Here is an 18,321-nt window from a genome sequence, read left to right on the forward strand (position 1 = left end):
CATGAAAAGGACTCTTCAGGTACTGGTTTCTGTTTCATGACTTATGTGTTGGTTACACAGGATTGTTCAGCTTATGAAATTTCACTAACCTGAACACTTATGAGTGCTTTTCTGCAAATGTATTATACTTCAATAACATAACCATTGAGTAACACTTAGGTTGTACAATAATAGTGGCTATTTAAATAGTGTTTTCTGTATTCTAAGCACAATGTGTGTTATGTGTTTATCTTCACAGCAATCCTCTGAGACATGTACTACTACTGTCATCCCAATAAGGAATGTGAGACAGGGCTCTTGCACATTCCCACGGTCAGTAGGTGGCAATTCTGGGATTCAGACTCAGGAAGAATCCTTCTGGATCCTCAGGATCCAGAATCCTTGCTCCTCACCTCTACATCTTATGACTTCAAAATGTAATTTTATTTTATGGGGCACCTGGGTGGTTCACTTGGTTAAGCCTCCGACTTCAGCTCAGGTCATGATCTCACAGTTCGTGGGTTCAAGCCCCATGTCAAGGCTCTGTGCTGACAGATTAGAACCTGAAGCCTGCTTCAGATTCTGTGTCTCCCTTTCTCTCTGTCCCTCCCCTGCTTGTGCTGTCTTCTCTCTCTCTCTCTCTCTCAAAAATGAATACACATTAAATATATATATATATATATATATACATATATATATATATATATATATACATATAATTTTATTTTAAGTCAAAGGGAAGGCGCAGAACAAAAAGAACCTTGGGACTTTTTAATTATGTATGCAACTATCACCTGATAGGAACAAACCAAGACAAGCTTTCTGATAGAAAGCTGATCTACATAAACTAGCTAATGAAGAACTGGCACAGAATTTTGGCTCAGTTTCTGGATTTAAACAAAAATTTTAAATAGAGAACTAGGTTGAGAGGAAATCAATTACTATCAATATAACAGGAATTATTATGCTACAGGAATTATTATGTTTTACATGTGTGAAATACATTTTCTCTATGGTGTTTATGTATAGCATTAAAAAAGTAGGAATATAAATACACCAGAATAACTATTTACCATCCTTGTGTTGATGAATCAATTTGCACCAATTTTTTTTATGGAAGTATAGTTACAAAGTTACATTAGCTTCAGGTGCACAACATAGTGATTCAACAACTCTATACATAATGCTGTGCTCACCACAAGTGTGGCTACCATCTGTCACAATACAACACTATTACAATATCATTGACTATATTCCCTATGCTGTACCTTTTATTCCCGTGACTGATTCATTCCATAACTGGAAGCCTGTATCTCCCACTCCCCTTCATAACGTGCACCAATTTTAATAGTTATTTTCAGTTATCCATAAAAATGGAATTAAAATAATCATATGGGAATGCAAGCTGGTACAGCCAATCTGAAAAAGAGTATGGAGGTTCCTCAAAAACTAAAAATAGAACTACCCTACAACCCAGCAATTGCACTACTAGGCATTTACCCACGGGATACAGGTGTGCTGTTTTGAAGGGACACATGCACCCCCATGTTTATAGCAGCACTATCAACAATAGCCAAAGTATGGAAAGAGCCCAAATGTCCATCAATGGATGAATGGATAAAGAAGATGTGGTATATATATACAATGGAGTATTACTCAGCAATCAAAAAGAATGAAATCTTGTCATTTGCAACTACGTGGATGGAACTGGAGGGTATTATGCTAAGTGAAATTAGTCAGAGAAAGACACAAATCATATGACTTCACTCATATGAGGACTTTAAGAGACAAAACAGATGAACATAAGGTAAGGGAAACAAAAATAATATAAAAACAGGGAGGGGACAAAACAAGAGACTCATAAATATGGAGAATAAACTGAGGGTTACTGGAGGGGTTGTGGGGGGGGATGGGCTAAATGGGTAAGGGCACTAAGGAATCTACTCCTGAAATCATTGTTGCACTGTATGCTGACTAATTTGGATGTAAATTTTAAAAAATAAAAAATAAGATAAAATAAAATAATCATATTTACTTTATATAGTATAAGAATGCTTCTTAATATTAATATTTATATCAGAGAAGCAAGTTGTAAACAACCTGTATTTGTTTTAAGAATATTTTATTCTTTCAATATATTTTGCACCTTACTTATTTAAAGTGATTTATTTCATATTTATGACTAGATTAGCTGTTAATCAAGTAAATAGAAGCTAATAGTCTCACATTGCATTGTACAAGAAATGACTGAACATATATTGAAGCTATTTGCAGTGTTAAAGAATTATTATAGAAATGATTCTGATGATATAATTAAGATTTTTTATGGAATTTACTTTTACAAAACATATCCTTGTGTCTAAGCATCTATTAACTAAATGCATAATTTCCCAAACCCATTATGACTTTATTCTTACAATGGAAGAAAAAGATTGTTTTCAAATTCTTTGGGTTCACATGAGTAATACTGTAATCGCTTCATTAAGTGTGGTTCTTACACGTGTAAAGAGAATTTTATTGATCATCTTCTTTTTTACTTGAAGTCAAAACAACTGAAATAATGTCACAGAACTATAGAGTGGGAGATAATTTTGGGGATATTTTCAAATTCCTTAGCCTTAACAAGACTATCAAAAGTAATTCATTGAAAACATCAGTGCTTTCAACTCTAAGCTTAAAATGTTAAAATTTCTAAAGATATTTGTTTAAATATCCTATGCCTCTATGCTATTACAGACAGTGGGTTGGAGTAACTAAAACATGGGCTTTGGGATCAGACAGCTGCATCTGAATTCTGGCTCTGTCATTTTCTGACTGTAACCTCTGGCCAATTGCTGAAACTCTTTGACCCTCAGTTTTTTCACTTGTAAAGCAAGGATGTTATACCTACCTCATAGAATTGTTCTCAAAATTGAGATAGTAGAAGTAAAGTGACTGACATACAGACTCTATACACAGATATAATAAAACACAAAAATAAATATAAGAACTAAAGAGTATGTATCTGAAAAGTCTGTCCCATGCTTTTTGTGTTTACACTGTAAATATTTTCATTTCAGTAACTTTGGTGTAAAACCTGGGGTATTAACTTTTCAGCCAGAGAAAAGTAGAAGGCTCTCTTATGAGTAGGAAGTTCTGTGAGCTAGAGCATGACCATCGCAGGAATCTGGCTTCCAAGAAACCACATTTTTTCATGTCCTCTTAGCTGTGATTCTCTCTCTCTCTCTCTCTCTCTCTCTCCTTCTCTCTCTCCCCTTTCTCTTTGTCCCATTAAGCTCTCTCCTTCCCTCTTCTATCACTTCTTAAATTATTCCCATCTCTCAGTTAAAGTGGCTCTTACAGCAATACACAGCCCATTCTCTGCATTCTCCCAAAATTCAGTTACAGCTTTGATTTAGCTGAGGGTTAGATCCATAACCAAGGTAAAGTTGTGTGACTCAGTCAGGACAGCCTGCCAATAACCTTCTGTGCAAACAGACTTGCATTTAAACTTCTACAGGGAGAACACTGGGGATGGGAAAGATGGGATGAATTGTGAAGACTTTGCAAAAGGTAACTGGCATGGGCATTGTGACTGTTCACTTGCTAGGAAAAAGGGATAGAGAAATTGAAAAAAATTACTTTGATGCTTTTAATCTGCACAACTACAAATAATACCTTTAACAGGAATGGGAAAAACTGGTGAGAAATAGTATTGGTAGAAAATTGAGGTAATAGCAAGATAGTCAAGTTTAAAAGTGTACCAGGTAATACTTAACAATACTGTATTGTACACTTAAAAAATTAAGAGGGTAGATCTCATGTTAAATGTTCTTTCCATAGAGATAATTTTTCCAGTATACCAAGCAATTAGAAATATAGTACTTTTGGTGTAAATCCTATAAATTTTACAGCTCATCTTAACATCTTAACCCCATTACCCTAATGACTTCCTCCTGTCATTACTCCTGTCCAAAGCCTTGAGCATCTTCTGCTGATAATTCTGCAACAGCCTCCTAATGGATCTCCTCACAAGCCCTGCCACTTGTTAGCTGTGTGATCTTGGACAACTTATATAACTTATTTGTATACCTCACTTCCCTCACTTATAACTCGGGCATCAATATAGTACCTGATTCATAGGGTTTGTGTGAGATGCATATTGGTTAATATACGGAAAAGCACTTATAACAGTGCCTGGTCCATAACAAGTGTACTTTTGGCTATGTTTATATTATAATAATTATTATTACTTACTCTCACCCAAATTTAAATATAATCATAGGCTATAATGGAACTCTAACTTCCCATGCCTTCTTGTTGCTCTAAGAATAGAGGTGAAAAATCTATAACATGGCCTAGCATGATTTGATTCCTGACCATGTTGGCAGGTTCTGAAGCCAGTCTTTCCCCCTGTTATCTAAGCTGCTCACATTCCTTAAATATGCTGTGCCTTCTGCTTAGTATTTCCTCCCCACTCCTCCATTCACTCTGGCACAATATCCAGCTGATTTTCATCCTTCCAAAGTTTCACTTAAATGTCACTTCTTCCAGAAGCCTTGCAGGACCAACCTGATTAAGTTATACATTCTTACAGACTCCCATAATACCCTGAAACCTTTATAACATTAATCAACTTACAACTTTTTAAAAGACTTTATTTTTAAGCAGTCTCTACACCCAACATGGGGCTCAGACTCAGAACCCCGAGATCAAGAGTCTCATGCTCTTCCAACTGAACCAGCCAGGCACCCCTTGACTTTGTTAACACAAGTTGCATGAGGATACAGGCCATGTCTGTCTTGTTTGCCCCCTAGCACAATGCCTGATACATCGGAAGTGCTCAAAAAATAGTGAGTGAATAGATAAATGAAAGAATAAATAAGCTTGATCTAGAAATACAGCTCAAGTCATCTTCTATAGAGATGTGTGAACTAAAGTCCCTCACAATACTGAGTATAAATTTTTGCTGAATGGATATCGTGGCTGTTATTGGGCCAGTAATTTGATATTAATAGTGGTTATTAGACGACAAGTGGCTCTGATCTAGTGAGCAGTGGCCTTTCTTGAAGACTGTGGTCATTCTAGTCATTGGTTGCCTAGGAAAGAGGTGTTATCTCCTAAGTGGGAAACCAAAGCTGAGAGATCGAGCCCTCTCTGTGTGGATGGGAAGGTATCACTTAATATCTCTCTTTAGTACCAGATGATGAACAACCACTAGATAACCTATAAAGTGCCTCTGGGAATATTAGAACCTTAACCAATACTTTGTAGACCAGACTAAAGGAAGGCTTTTGTGTCTCTCTCATAGGTTCTGGTGTGCTCTTTGTTTATTTTGTTTGCTTGCTTGTTTTAGTTCTTTTTAAGAAAAGTTTCCAACCTCTGTTGCAGAGAAACAAGAGGAGGTATTTTACCCACAGCTGGACCAGAATGTTGGGGCAGTGTACGTCTGGAGTCTATTGGGAGGAATAGTAGTAGTTAAAGTGAGAGAAGCCTCAGGAAGAAAGAAAGTTATTGGAGGTCTTGGGGCTCTTTTGTCACCCATCCCTTCCTACATAGAAACTTGTATAGTGCTAAAGCTTGGTAATTCTTGGATTTTCATTTCAGTAAGTGGAGGGAGGAGGTGGTGACAGTGCCTTAGACGTGGAAATAAATTTGATCTCCAAGGAGAAACTATGTGGAAAGAGAAAAAGTAAAAGATAGAGAAAAGACTTTGGGAAATGCCTAAAATTAAGGGGTAAAAAGGAATGGGGAGGAGGGGCGCCTGAATGGCTCAGTCCACTGAGCGTCTCTGACTCTTGATTTTGTCTCAAGTCTTGATCTCACAGTGGTTCGTGAGTTCCAGCCCTGCATTGGGCTCTGCACAGACACCATGCAGCCTGTTTGGGATTCTCTCTGTCCCCTTGTTTCTCTGCCCCTCACCACTTGAGCGCATGCACACGCTCTCTCACACACACACAAATTAATAAATATTCCAAAAAAAAAAAAGAAGGAAGAATGAGGAGGAGCTAGTGAATGTCTGGCAGGAGAGATAAGAGGAGGGAGATATACTAGTAGCAACACTGGAGCGCCAAAGGAAGGGAGCACTGCTTTCCATTCATCTACCTCCCTCCCTAGTCAATTTAGCCTTCTACTTCAGATGGGTTTTTTTTCTCCCCTTCTATCTAGAAATCCTCATTTTTATATTAAACAAGCATTCAAAAGTATCACCACATAACTATTCACAATAGATAATGACTATGGCAGGTTATGTCTCCTTTTTCAAACAATTTCCTAATAGTTACAATGTCACTGTACTTAAACAATTCATTTGCTTTACATTACTGGGCACCGTTGCCATGTAATTATGCTATTTAAGGAGTAGAATGAAAGGGTGTAGGTGTTGTTTGTGCCAACTGGTCTTACCACCTCCTCTCTGCCCATCTTGCCATTCTTCAACCATGCCCTGATTTTAGGAAGATTAGCATAAAAAGGAAACAAACCAGAAGACCAAGACTAAGATGAATTAGTACCCCGATTCTCATCAGCATTACAGGCATTTGATACCCTGAAATCAAATTTATTCTTGGCAAGTTCTTAATTTTCAACAAGCATTTTATCCTGTTTAAAGGATGAAAGGAAGACAAATACACAATCTAATAGATTTTCAGAATTCTATTGTCTTTCTTAATAACTATTCTTAAGTGTGTTCCTCATTTTTCTTTTCATACTAAATGAAACCATGATCTTTTTATTTTGAGACTTTACCATTTACAAATGTTCAGAAATTTAACTATTTTCAACTAGAAGACTTTAAAAGTATAAGCCCAAATGTTCTATGATTGTTTATGGTATATATATTAGTCAAGATGCATCAATTTGTGTAATTAAAACTGGTAAATTTTATTTTATGTAAATTATATCTCAATAAAAAAAGTAGCAATAAAAAGAATATAAAAGGCCCTAGAAAGTGTTCCAAATGTCAGAGAAATGGAAAAAAAGTTGCAAACTAATATTATGAGAGTGACTTAAAATATAATAGAAAACATAAAATAGATTATTATTAAGCTTAAGGCAGAAAGATGTGAAAGCAGAGGTAGGAACACTAAAGAGAAGATGTCTAACATTTTCAGCTAGGGTTGGGGAAGCTGGTAGGAAAACATGTTCTGGGGTAAACATGTTTCAGGTACTAGAAAACCTCTAGTCCTAATATTATTTCAAGGCACTCTTAAAAACCCACCCCAAATCCCAATATGTATATATGTATGTATGTATGTATGTATGTATGTATGTATGTATGTATATGTATAAATATATGTATGTATATAATATGTATATATGTATGTATGTATATATATATGTGTGTATATATATATGAGATTACATATATATATGTAAGATTAGCATGTTCCCACTTAAATTTAAAGTTGTTTTTCTTTATGGAAATCATCTAGTTAGTAAATAATGATAGAATGCCATTATTAATGAATAAAGAATTATAGAAGACCACTATTTTGCAATATCCAAAGAAATGATGGATGTAGGTAATGTTCATCAATGTCTCTGAAGAGAGCTAGCCAAACATTGTATACATGTGTACATACTTCCACCAAGAAATATTCCTACCCAAAAAATAAACCTGAATAAGATCAAGCCCCTATAACTACTTACTAGTTTAAGGAAAGACATGGACAAGAAACATACTAAATGATACTGTGATGATACAATCAGAAAAATCCAAAATGTAGGGGACTACAGAGGATAAAATACCTAGTATTTTCAATAAATAAATTGCAAGAAGAGAAAGAGTGGGGGAGGAGAAACTATAGATTAAAAGAAATTTATAAGATGTATCAACCAATTATAATACATTTGGATTCTTATTTAAGCTATTTTTAAAACAATAGGAAAAATTAGGTTATAAGGAATTATTACTAAATTTAGGTAGTGTAAGGATATTGTTAAGAGAATCCTTACCATTTAGAAATATGTATTGAAATATTTATGCATGAAGTGATATGTCTGGAACTTTTATAAAAATAAAATAATCCAGGGCCAAAAAAAAAAAGACAACAAACCCAGGGCAATGGGAATAGATGAAACCAGACCAGTCATGAATTAACTGTTGAAGCTAAGTGACAGATATATGGGCATTCATTACATTATTCTCTTTATTCTTGTAAATATTTGAAATTTTCCATAATAAAGTTTTTTTAACCCCCTTTAAGATCTTTACCTCCCCCCTCCCACACCAAGTTTCAACTCCTTTGATATCTGGTCATAATTTTTACTTTCTTTACAGTTCCATGTATCTCTCATATTTGTCTGTAATTGTGGGTGATTCTTCCATTCGTTTCCATATTTATAAAATTAAGCATATTAGAGACTTTTACCTTTTCTTCCTCATTGGGATACATTTGATGCTTAGTCAAACTTATGGTAAAAAAAGCATCCTTGCTGTGTTCTGTTCCACAGGTATTTATGAGTTTATCTTTCCTTTTAAGTACAATTTTTGTTGTTGTTTTGGGGAGAGGGGAAATGAGAGGTTTTTTTTGTTTTGTTTTGTTTTTTAAATCTTATCCTGGTTATCCATCCTTGAGACAAACAAACACCTTTCCTAGAATAGTTATAGATCTGTACTCCTAAAAACCCAGGGCCACACCTGACTATAACGATTCTCACTCCTTGTCCTCCAAAAGTAAACCATATAAGATTTCACAGGTTCTTTTCCCCAACTTTCTTTATACTCTCACTTCTATTATTTCTCCAAATTTATCAGCATTAGCCCCAGAGCAGCAATTTTCTCTTTGCTTTCTTTAGATGTCACTTGTTACCATCTTAATTCTCTGGAACCCATTTTGAAATGCTGATGTCATTTTAAAAGTTAACTACATTTGTTTCTGAGCCAGATCATGCTAATTTCCCTTCTCACTATTTCTCTTCCCTTTCACTATTTTTATTCTCCTATTCTTCTTCAATTCCCCCTGTATGTATGCCTCTCTCTCATAAAAGAGAAAAGGCAGGTTAAAACTAGCAAGGGCATGATAGTAATTAAAGATGAATGAACCTCAAAAGAGTCAAGCTTGCATGCAGTTAGAAGTCTTTAATCACATGCATTTTTTCCCAGCTAGAGCATAGAACAGAGCTAAGCAGCTTGGTAACATGATAGGACATGGTTTTACCAAATGACTCAGAAAGAAGTGTTAGTTTTTCATAAATTGCCCCAGTTCCTCAAGATGGTGTCTATTATAATAATTATTCAGAATTAATCTAACCTCCTGATATCCTGCATAGGAATGGGTTTAGGGTGAGGTGAATAAGGCTGGGTTGTTAGATCTTGTCCTCATTTGAAATTTTGACATTTAATTCATCATTGATTTTTTTTTGCATTGATTTGTACCTTAAAACATAATGCATTAAAATATTGTGTATCTTGCTTACTGAATTATTCGATATCCCCTTAAATTTTGTGCCTAAGGTGATAGCTTCATTTGCCTCACCCTAGTCCCAGCCCTGAGCTCTGAGTGCTAGATAATCATTTTCTTTATGTACAAGTAAATGGCAGATCCTTCACAGCAGGACACAAACTTTTAAGTTTTGTTTTTCTTTTGTGTTTTTTAAGTAGTGGGGGTGAATTTACAAAAGGCTTTGTACACTTTTTACTTTTTCCCTATTGTGAAAACCAGCAGTACTGTGGAACACCTGATCTCACACTTTTTTGACCCAGGTCCAGTAGAGTGGGACAGAGGTCTTTCTCACCTATTCTCAAGAAATTGGTGATAAAAATTTGAAAGAAAAGAAAGGATAATCAGTAAACTTTTTGCTAGCAGTTTTTATGAACTGCTTTTATTTTGCAAGTGAAGACCCTAAAGTTATACACATGATTTTATATTATAAAACTATAGCCTATAAATTTAAAAATAATCTAGGACTCTCATTACATTTACTTTGATGTTATAATCCAAGTAATGCAAACACACACACACACACACACACACACACATACACACACCGGTCAAGTTATCACAAATGAAGTTTTATTCTTCATCAGAGAGGATTAGATATAATCTTGCTCTAGAATGGGAACATTAATGACATGTCTTGAAGTCTAGCTGTTGAAAATCATAAACTAAGGATATGCATTATTGGCCCTCTGCAGGTCAGCCCAACAACCCATAACAAATTAAACTGATTATGAAGTTTAACCAATAGTAATTTATCTTTAAAAGGCACAGATGGTAGCAACTGAAAACCATGAAAAGCTCATCGTGGATAATAAATTATTCTTCTTGAAGATTTTGGGATTTCCTACTACCAGGTGAGCACATGTTGCCAGCATTTGGTAATAGCCAGACTCCACTGGAAAATACCCTCTTAGTCTTTAAGAAAATCTGACAGGTGTGCCTGGGTGTTTCAGTTGGTTAAGTGTCTGACTCCGGATTTCTGCTTAGGTCATGATCTCACAGTTTGTGGGATCCAGCCCCAAATTGAGCCCCGCGTCTGGCTCTGCATCCAGCCCCATGTTATGTTCGGCACTAAGTGTAGAGCCTGCTTGGGATTCTCTCTCCCTCTCTCTCTGCCCCTCCCCTGCTCGTACACACATGTGCCTCTCTCTCTCAAAATAAATAAATAAACATTTTAAAAAAAACCCAATAACATGCAAATTTAAACTTAAAAACGCTATATTTTAAAATAAATCATTTTGTATATTACTAGTAACTTGCTCTTAATCATAGTAGAAATTAAAGTCTAGGGAATTATTTGTCATTTGCTCATTTAAACATAGAAATAACTGTTTCTTCTGATAGTTTGCTGCCCATCAGGAGGCCTATATTTGAGAATAACTATTTGAGAAGGAGCTCCCTGATCATACACTCTAGTATGAAGCTCCCTGAGTCATAGAAACGTAACCATGATTTATTAATTCACTCAGCAATTCAACAAAGATGGATTGAGTGCCCCACCATTGTCAAATACTATACTAGATACTTGTAATAAAAAAATAAATTGCAATGCTATGTAAAAAGTACCATTTATGCTTTAAACATAGGCTACTGAGGGTCACCCAAGGATGGGGATATGACTGAAGGAAGTGGTTCCCAATGCCATTCCCCTGCTATCAGGACTACAGCCCATATGACCCTTTGGAGAGAACTAGATAAGGGTTTCCCTCCTTAGAGAAACAGTCCCTGCCTGGCTTGATGCTCTGAATGAGAACAGGATTTCAGTCCTATTCTTTCATTAGATAGGTGCCATGGCAAGCTATAACCTGCACAACCACACACAATAATCCTATGGGCTCTTCTTTTTCATCTTTCAGGTTTCATTCAGCACACATAATTGAAAATATTGTTGAAAATAGTTTGAAAATAGTTTCCCCAGTTGCTCTCCATCATACCACCCCATTTCTTTCTTTCCCTTAACTTTTATTATCTGAAATCATCTCCTTCATGTATTTGTTTACATAGATATTGTCTGTCTCCCCACCTCTCCACAGAGCAAAAGCTCCATAAGAGCAAGGTCCATGGCTGAACACCAGCCCCCTAACCAAGTGCCTAACATAGAGTAGGTTCTCAATCAATATTTGGTTGATGAATGAATAAACAAAGGTTATCCAGATGAAGAATGAGGAAACAGTATGCCACATAAAGGGGAAAGTGACACAAGTGCAAGAAACAGAACAGCAGAGTCAATGGCAGAGCACACAGTAGGAGGTGGGAAAACATCAAGGCATAAGACTCCAGTGGAAGGTGGAGGTCAGATCATCAAGCAGTCTGTTTGTTATCCTAAGTTGGACTCCATCCAGAGAATTACACAAAGTTCTGTAAGGACTTTAAGAGTAGTGAAAATATCAGGGGCACCTGGGTGGCTCAACTGGTTAAGTGTCTGATTCTTGATCTCAACTCAGGTCATGATCCCAGGGTCATGGGATCTAGTCTCACATCAGGCTCTGTTCTGAGTATGGAGCCTGCTTAAGATTCTCTCTCCCCACCCCCCACCCCACCCCCACCCCCGGCTCAAGTACACATGCACTCTTTCTCTCTCAAAAAATTAATTAATTAAAATTTTTTTAATAAAAAAAGTAGCAATAATTTCAAATTTGTATATTACAATGTTCTAATGACAATGTGGATGTATGGATTATGGGGGCGGGCAGTGCTAGAGGCAAGGAGATCAGTTATGAAAGCATTAAAATTTTCCAAGGCAAAAAAAAAAAAAAAAAGACTAAACTATGATTACAATTATAATACAAGAAAAGGGGAGGGGAACCTGGGTGTCTCAGTCAGTTAAGTGGCTGACTCTTGATTTATGCTCAGATCATGATCTCATGATTCGTGAGGTTGAGCCCCAAGTGGAGTCAGCTCTGTGTTGACAGCCTTCTTGGGATTCTCTCTCTCCCTCTCTCTCTGCCCCTCCCCCACTCAAACTCTGTATCTCTCAAAAATAAAAATAGACATTAAAAGAAAAGGGGATTTTTAAAAATGTTTTACTTATTTTTGAGAGGGACATACAGTGTGAGCAGGGGACGGGCAGAGAGAGAGGGAGACACAAAATCTGAAGCAGGTTCCAGACTCTGAGCTGTCAGCACAGAGCCAGACTCAGGACTCGAACTCAGGAACTGAGAGATCATGACCTGAGCCAAAGTTGGATGCTTAACCAACTAAGCCACCCAGACACCCCAAAAAGAGGATTTTAGGCATAATTAGGATATAGAAATATCTGGTTTTGGTGCCTGAATGTGAAGCTTAAGGTAGAAAGAATTATATAAGATTATTCCTGCATTTTTAAAATGATTTTAAATGTTTATTTATTTATTTTGAGGGAAAGAGAGCACAAACAGTGGAGGGACAGAGAAAGAGGGAGAGAGAGAGAATCCCAAGCAGGCTCCATGCTGTCATCACAGAGCCTGGCGTGAGGCTCATTCTTAGGAACCATGAGATCATGACCTGAGCGGAAATCAAGAGTCAGAGGCTTACCTGACTGAGCCACCCACGTGCCCCAAGATTATTCCTGCATGTTGATATGGGTAATAATGTGAATGATAGTGCCCTCTCCTTCACCATCATGGCCCCATTAGCATCACAATCTAGACAATTCATCTAAGTGGTACCATGTGGAATCTTAGGGGAAATAGTTTTGATGTACTAATTGCCCAATTTTTCCTCAGGACTAATGACTTGAGCAGAGGGCAAAGCTATCTTGTTGAAAAACTCATCTCAAATGAGTCAGCAGAGGCAAGATAAACTTCTAGGTTTTTTCTAGAATTATGAGTTTTTGAAATGTGGTCTTATAAATCCCAATTTTATTCATCTTTGACGAATAAGTATAGTTGTCTCTTACAAACTTGTGAGAGATGTAAAGCAGGACTCTGAGCCTCTTGGTAGGAAGTGGTTTTGAATAGGGACATCAACTCACTTTATGAGATAAATGTTATATACAGCTGTAAAAAAAAGTTATTGAAGTTACTAAATTACCAAGCTATTAATTTGTATATTGTATTATTTAATTTTATACTTCTACTTATTATCCTTTGTGCTGCATATTTTCCATTTACTTCTCCAGTTCTACTGTCCACCATTCTCCACCCTGGGGGGCTGATCTTGAGCCATTGTATTGAAAGCCCCTTCTAGCTTCAAGTTTGGTTTTGTCAATAGGAGACATTGACAGGAGATTGGAGAATGAGGTATTAATTCCCTCCTGAATCTTGGATATTTGGCTTCATCCTTCTACTAAGGGCCATCGTCCCTTTAGGTAGCTTTCTCCTACAGATCCAGTTACTCTTGAGGGTTCCAGGAACTACTCCCTCCCCCCAATTAGTGGGTAGTAAGAGGTACACACTCCCGCACTCCAAATGCCCCTCCCCCAATTACTAGCCCTAGGGAAACATGGTATCCCTTATTAGCTTCCCACCCACACATATACAACATTAAGTTACCCCATTTGACTCATCTGGGATTTTTGCTGTAACCCTAAATAGATCAGACAATATGCAAATGTCAGGGCTCAGGATCATTTTTCCCTTCTCTATGTCCAACGCATACTTTATATGCATCATGATTTCTCTGAAGACAAATGTGTAGCTTGAGATAATAGGACAAATCTAAGAAGAAAGGAGTCACAGATAATTGGAGCTAAGAGTGGGTCAATAAGAGTTGAGAAAAAAGGAAGTATGACAGGCTTATAGCCACACATACACATTGCTATGAGTGGAAAGCAGGAACAAGAAATAAAGCTGAAGACAGAAGAGGGGAGACAGAATAGTGCTCCTCCTCTCCCTCAGACCAGACATGAATCGGTCTCTCCAGCCTCATTTTAAAGGTAGGCTGCAGGGAAGGGCCTTGCCTTGGATCCCAGGACAACAATCCTAAAGCCTAGCTCTCTACCTTTTTCATTTTGCACTGAGGTTCTTTAGAGCTAGAAATTTTCTGGTTGATAAAAGAGAAAGACCACAAATACTAAAAGCTGAATGGGAATATTCAGGAGAAAAAAATGGGTAACTCCTGACAGAGGACCAAATATGAAGTCACATATAATAATTTGTTGAGAAAACAAATCTCTATGTTAGTCAATCATGCCAGTCATTTTCATTGGCTGAAAACATGGGTATTTTTTTGTCATTTCAAAGCTAACGTTCAGTGCTCAGTGTAGTAGTTCAGGTATGTGCTCCACAGCCAGACTACCTGGTTTGTGTCTAATCCTGCCCCCTACCATCTTGGGCAAGTTTCTTAATTTAGCTCTTCCTCAGTTTCTTTCCCTATAAAAGTAGGATAATAAGTCGGGTCATTGTCAGAACCACAGGAATTATTCTATGTAAAAAGGCTAGGTTCTCAATAAATGTTAGATACTATTAATAATAATGCTAAATTGGAACTTACTGCTGATTTAATTAATTAAATTAATTAATTTAATTAATTCTAATTAGAATGAACTCTTCAAAGATAATGGAGAGGGAGGTACATCTACTGATGCCATGTAAACATAATCTCATTCTTAAAGTTGAAAAAGTTGTTATTTATCTTGTGGGCATGGATGAGTAGTTTGTACACACAATTAAATGCCTTTTTGTTGTGTTTTCATATCCCATAAGTTGTTCAAAGTACTTCTCAAACATCCTCAGCTTGATCAGATGAAATATTTTTCAAAGAGTAGAAAGAAGATATTATTCTTTCTTTTTGATTCTGTTTTTTAAAGAATCAGCCAGATGAACAAATTTACTTAACGATTTTCATGAGAAACAGAAAAAGCCAGAAAAGTTTGTCACCTAAATATGTGGCCTTGTTCTTCCCAGTGGCACCCTCACCTTCCCTTACTCTGATGGAAAGTGACCTTTCTTAGCCCATTCCCAAAGAATACATCATCCAAGTTCATCACACCTAATTATCAGATGCTCATCTAGGTAACACTTGTGCATTATCACAAGTAACTCTCTCCCTCAGAAAATAAGCTAAATGGGGGGTGGGGGGCAGAGGGGGTTTCCCTTGGGAAGCCAGAAAGTGGGAGGATATTTTGAAGCAGGTGGGTTTTTAGGTCCCTGCAATCACAATGTGAGGGTATCCTCCCATGTGTTTAAGTACAGAGGCCTCTCCGCTGTGAGCTGCACTTGTGGTGGTACAGAACATGAGGGGAGGAGCTGGGAGCATGAATCAGATGTGCTAAGACTATTCAAACAAGTTGAAGACAGTCCACAAAGGTGCAATATACCTCATTTTACTCTGTACATGCATTTATGGAGTGCTGGTCAAAAGTCATTTTTTAGCTTATATATTAGGCTTTTAAGCTTATACATTATGGGAGCTCACAATATAAAAACATACCCTTTTGTAAAGCCTTTTACTAAGATATTATTAAGCCAATTTGTCTCTTGGGTAAATTTGTTTTCACAACGAAGATTTGTTTAAAGTAAGTAAAATTACATTTGTTACATAAGTAATAAATTAAGTATACAAACCACTGATAGTACACTCCCTTGCATTTATTTACTCAGAAAAATAACCCTCTCCCTCTTTAAAATGGCATTAGAATTTATTGCCCTTGTATCTAGAGGTCTTTTAAAAAGCTTTTAAATATAAACATACTTGAAATTTCACTACTTTTTAAATTATTATGTTAACATGTATCTAACAATCATTTTGTCCAGTTTTTGAACAACTTTAAAGCTAATACAACATATAACAAGCCAAAACAATAAACAAAATTCCAAAACCCCAAGACTTAATTTGTATTGATGCTGACTATTATTAATCTAGAGAAAAAGAAATGCAAGCACCCTTCCGTTGTGGAGAGAATATTTAGTTTTACAAGTAAACAGAAGCTCAGCCATCACATGGAGTTAAGAATCTGGGCAGATCAATGTAATGGACCCAAGATTTTCATCTCATTTGAACTCAAGATTTTCATCGCTTTAAACACAGACAAAACATTATTAACAATCAATGTTACACAAAATTAAACCTACACAAATGAAAACCATACCATCTGCCCTTATGTTCAAATTTCTATAAAACGGGTCATGTGAAGCTGAAATCATGCTATAAAAATTTGGTTTTGGCCAAGTGAAGTTCTTTTGTGAAAGACTCACACTACCCTCCAGCCCTACTGAGCGCTAAATGCAAGCTATTTATTTTGATACACTCTGCTGAACTCAGACAATGTTTTTTTGGCATTTTGAAAAATTACTAAAGTTGAACTTTTTACACAACTGTTTAACATAGTAGAAACTTTAATTCCATTTCCATTTTGAAATCAAACCTCTTATTTTCTGTATTATTCTTGTTATCACGGCCACCCTGTTTCAGAACAAACACGGCTTTCTTTGGATCACTATGCATTCTAATTCATTGCTAACTTTTACAAGCCTTCTCCACATATGCAAAGAGATCTGCAGACAATCCACATAATGACCACAAATTTTGAAAATAATATTTGTACCTTCAATTAATTTTTGCTCATCAAGAAATTATTAATTAGAGGATACATTTACAGCCCATGGAAAGGCTGTTCTGTTAAAAGCCTTCAAAACACATTAGTACGACTAATGGCAGCACGAGATCTTTCTATTCTTATACAAACTCCCCAAGTTTCTGTAGGATGAGATTACTTTTCCCTCCATAGAAAAACAGGAGCATGCCTCATACCACAACAAGGTGCATCTTGGCCATTCCAATCAAGGATTCTGAGGTATCAAGGAAAGTCACAATAAGCTGGTCATTTTCAAGGGTTGTCACCGTCCACACTCAGTAAAACCTGTAGTCAAGAGCTGAAAGGTTGTCGGGTTTTTACAGCCCTTGTCAGATTAGTCAGGCTGTACAAATGTCCAAACCCAGCTTCTAAGATGCTCTTTGCAATAACACTTAGAAATGAGTTTACTGCCAAGTAAGCCTATTAACAAATGAAATGCGCATGGACTAAAGTAATAACTAACGTTGCTTAAATCAAAACAGATCTTGACTTCCTTACCTTAATACTAGGAAGCATAGTAGCTTTTGTTTTTGTTTTTGTTTTTTACAAGGGGGTAATTGAAGTTTGTTCAACAGCAGCAGGCCCTGTTCAGCCCCCTACTCCACAGGGAATTAACCGTCACATTCCAGCCCTGTCATCAGAACAATGAAAGGTGAATGTTGTGCAAAACAGCTTGGGACCACTAACTGATGATGTCATTCCTCCCTTATATGGTTCATTATTGTGCAGATTTACTTTGGTCTGTGAAAAGGGGTGGAGCTGCCCGGGACTGGAAGGGAAGGCTGATCTTAAGAAGCAGAGAAAGTGAACGGAATTATGCTCCACACAGAGGAAAATGCACTGGGGAGGGGAGGAAGTTGGGGAGGAAAAGTGAGAAAAAGAAAAGATATGCATAAGATGTCAAATGGGCCTCACTCTTGATTTTTCAAACTAGCTAAATGTTTAGCACACACTGGAATTTAAATAAGGATCCCACTAGAGCCTGATCTGTGAGTCAGCCAACGGGACAGGATTCATGTTCAACCAAAGTGCCAGTTAACTTACGTGTGTCTAAATGAAAACACTGCAGTGTGGGCTGCAGAATGCAAGTACTCTTTAGTTTAAGGATCATTATGTCTTAAAAAAATTTTTTTATCTGAATTTATTGCTTTCCTAAAAGTGTTTTGAAATGGCAAAAAAAGTGCTGTCCACCCAAATGAACAAGTGAATATAGTCAGCCAAATTTCAAGGAATGTCTATATCGTCAATCATACAAATCTTCTCAAAATCCCCTAACGCCTTAAACTAGTTTTCTCTCTCTTTTTTTTCCTTGTTTCCTTCCATCATTCATTCTTTCCTGTGTGAGTCTGTGAGTAATAATTTAGTCAAGGTAACATTAGTTAGGTAACAGAGGTTCCTGTATAATTTTTTTCTAATACATATCCA

General features: G+C 36.6%; 1 protein-coding gene across 11 annotated transcripts in view; it reads right to left on the reverse strand.

Moving 5' to 3' along the window:
* FILIP1 (filamin A interacting protein 1) overlaps positions 1-18,321 on the reverse strand; it is a 301,024-nt gene that overhangs the window by 21,262 nt on the left and 261,441 nt on the right. The window lies entirely within an intron of this gene.

Source organism: Panthera leo, chromosome B2 (assembly GCF_018350215.1).
Source record: "Panthera leo isolate Ple1 chromosome B2, P.leo_Ple1_pat1.1, whole genome shotgun sequence".
Lineage (NCBI taxonomy): Eukaryota > Metazoa > Chordata > Mammalia > Carnivora > Felidae > Panthera > Panthera leo.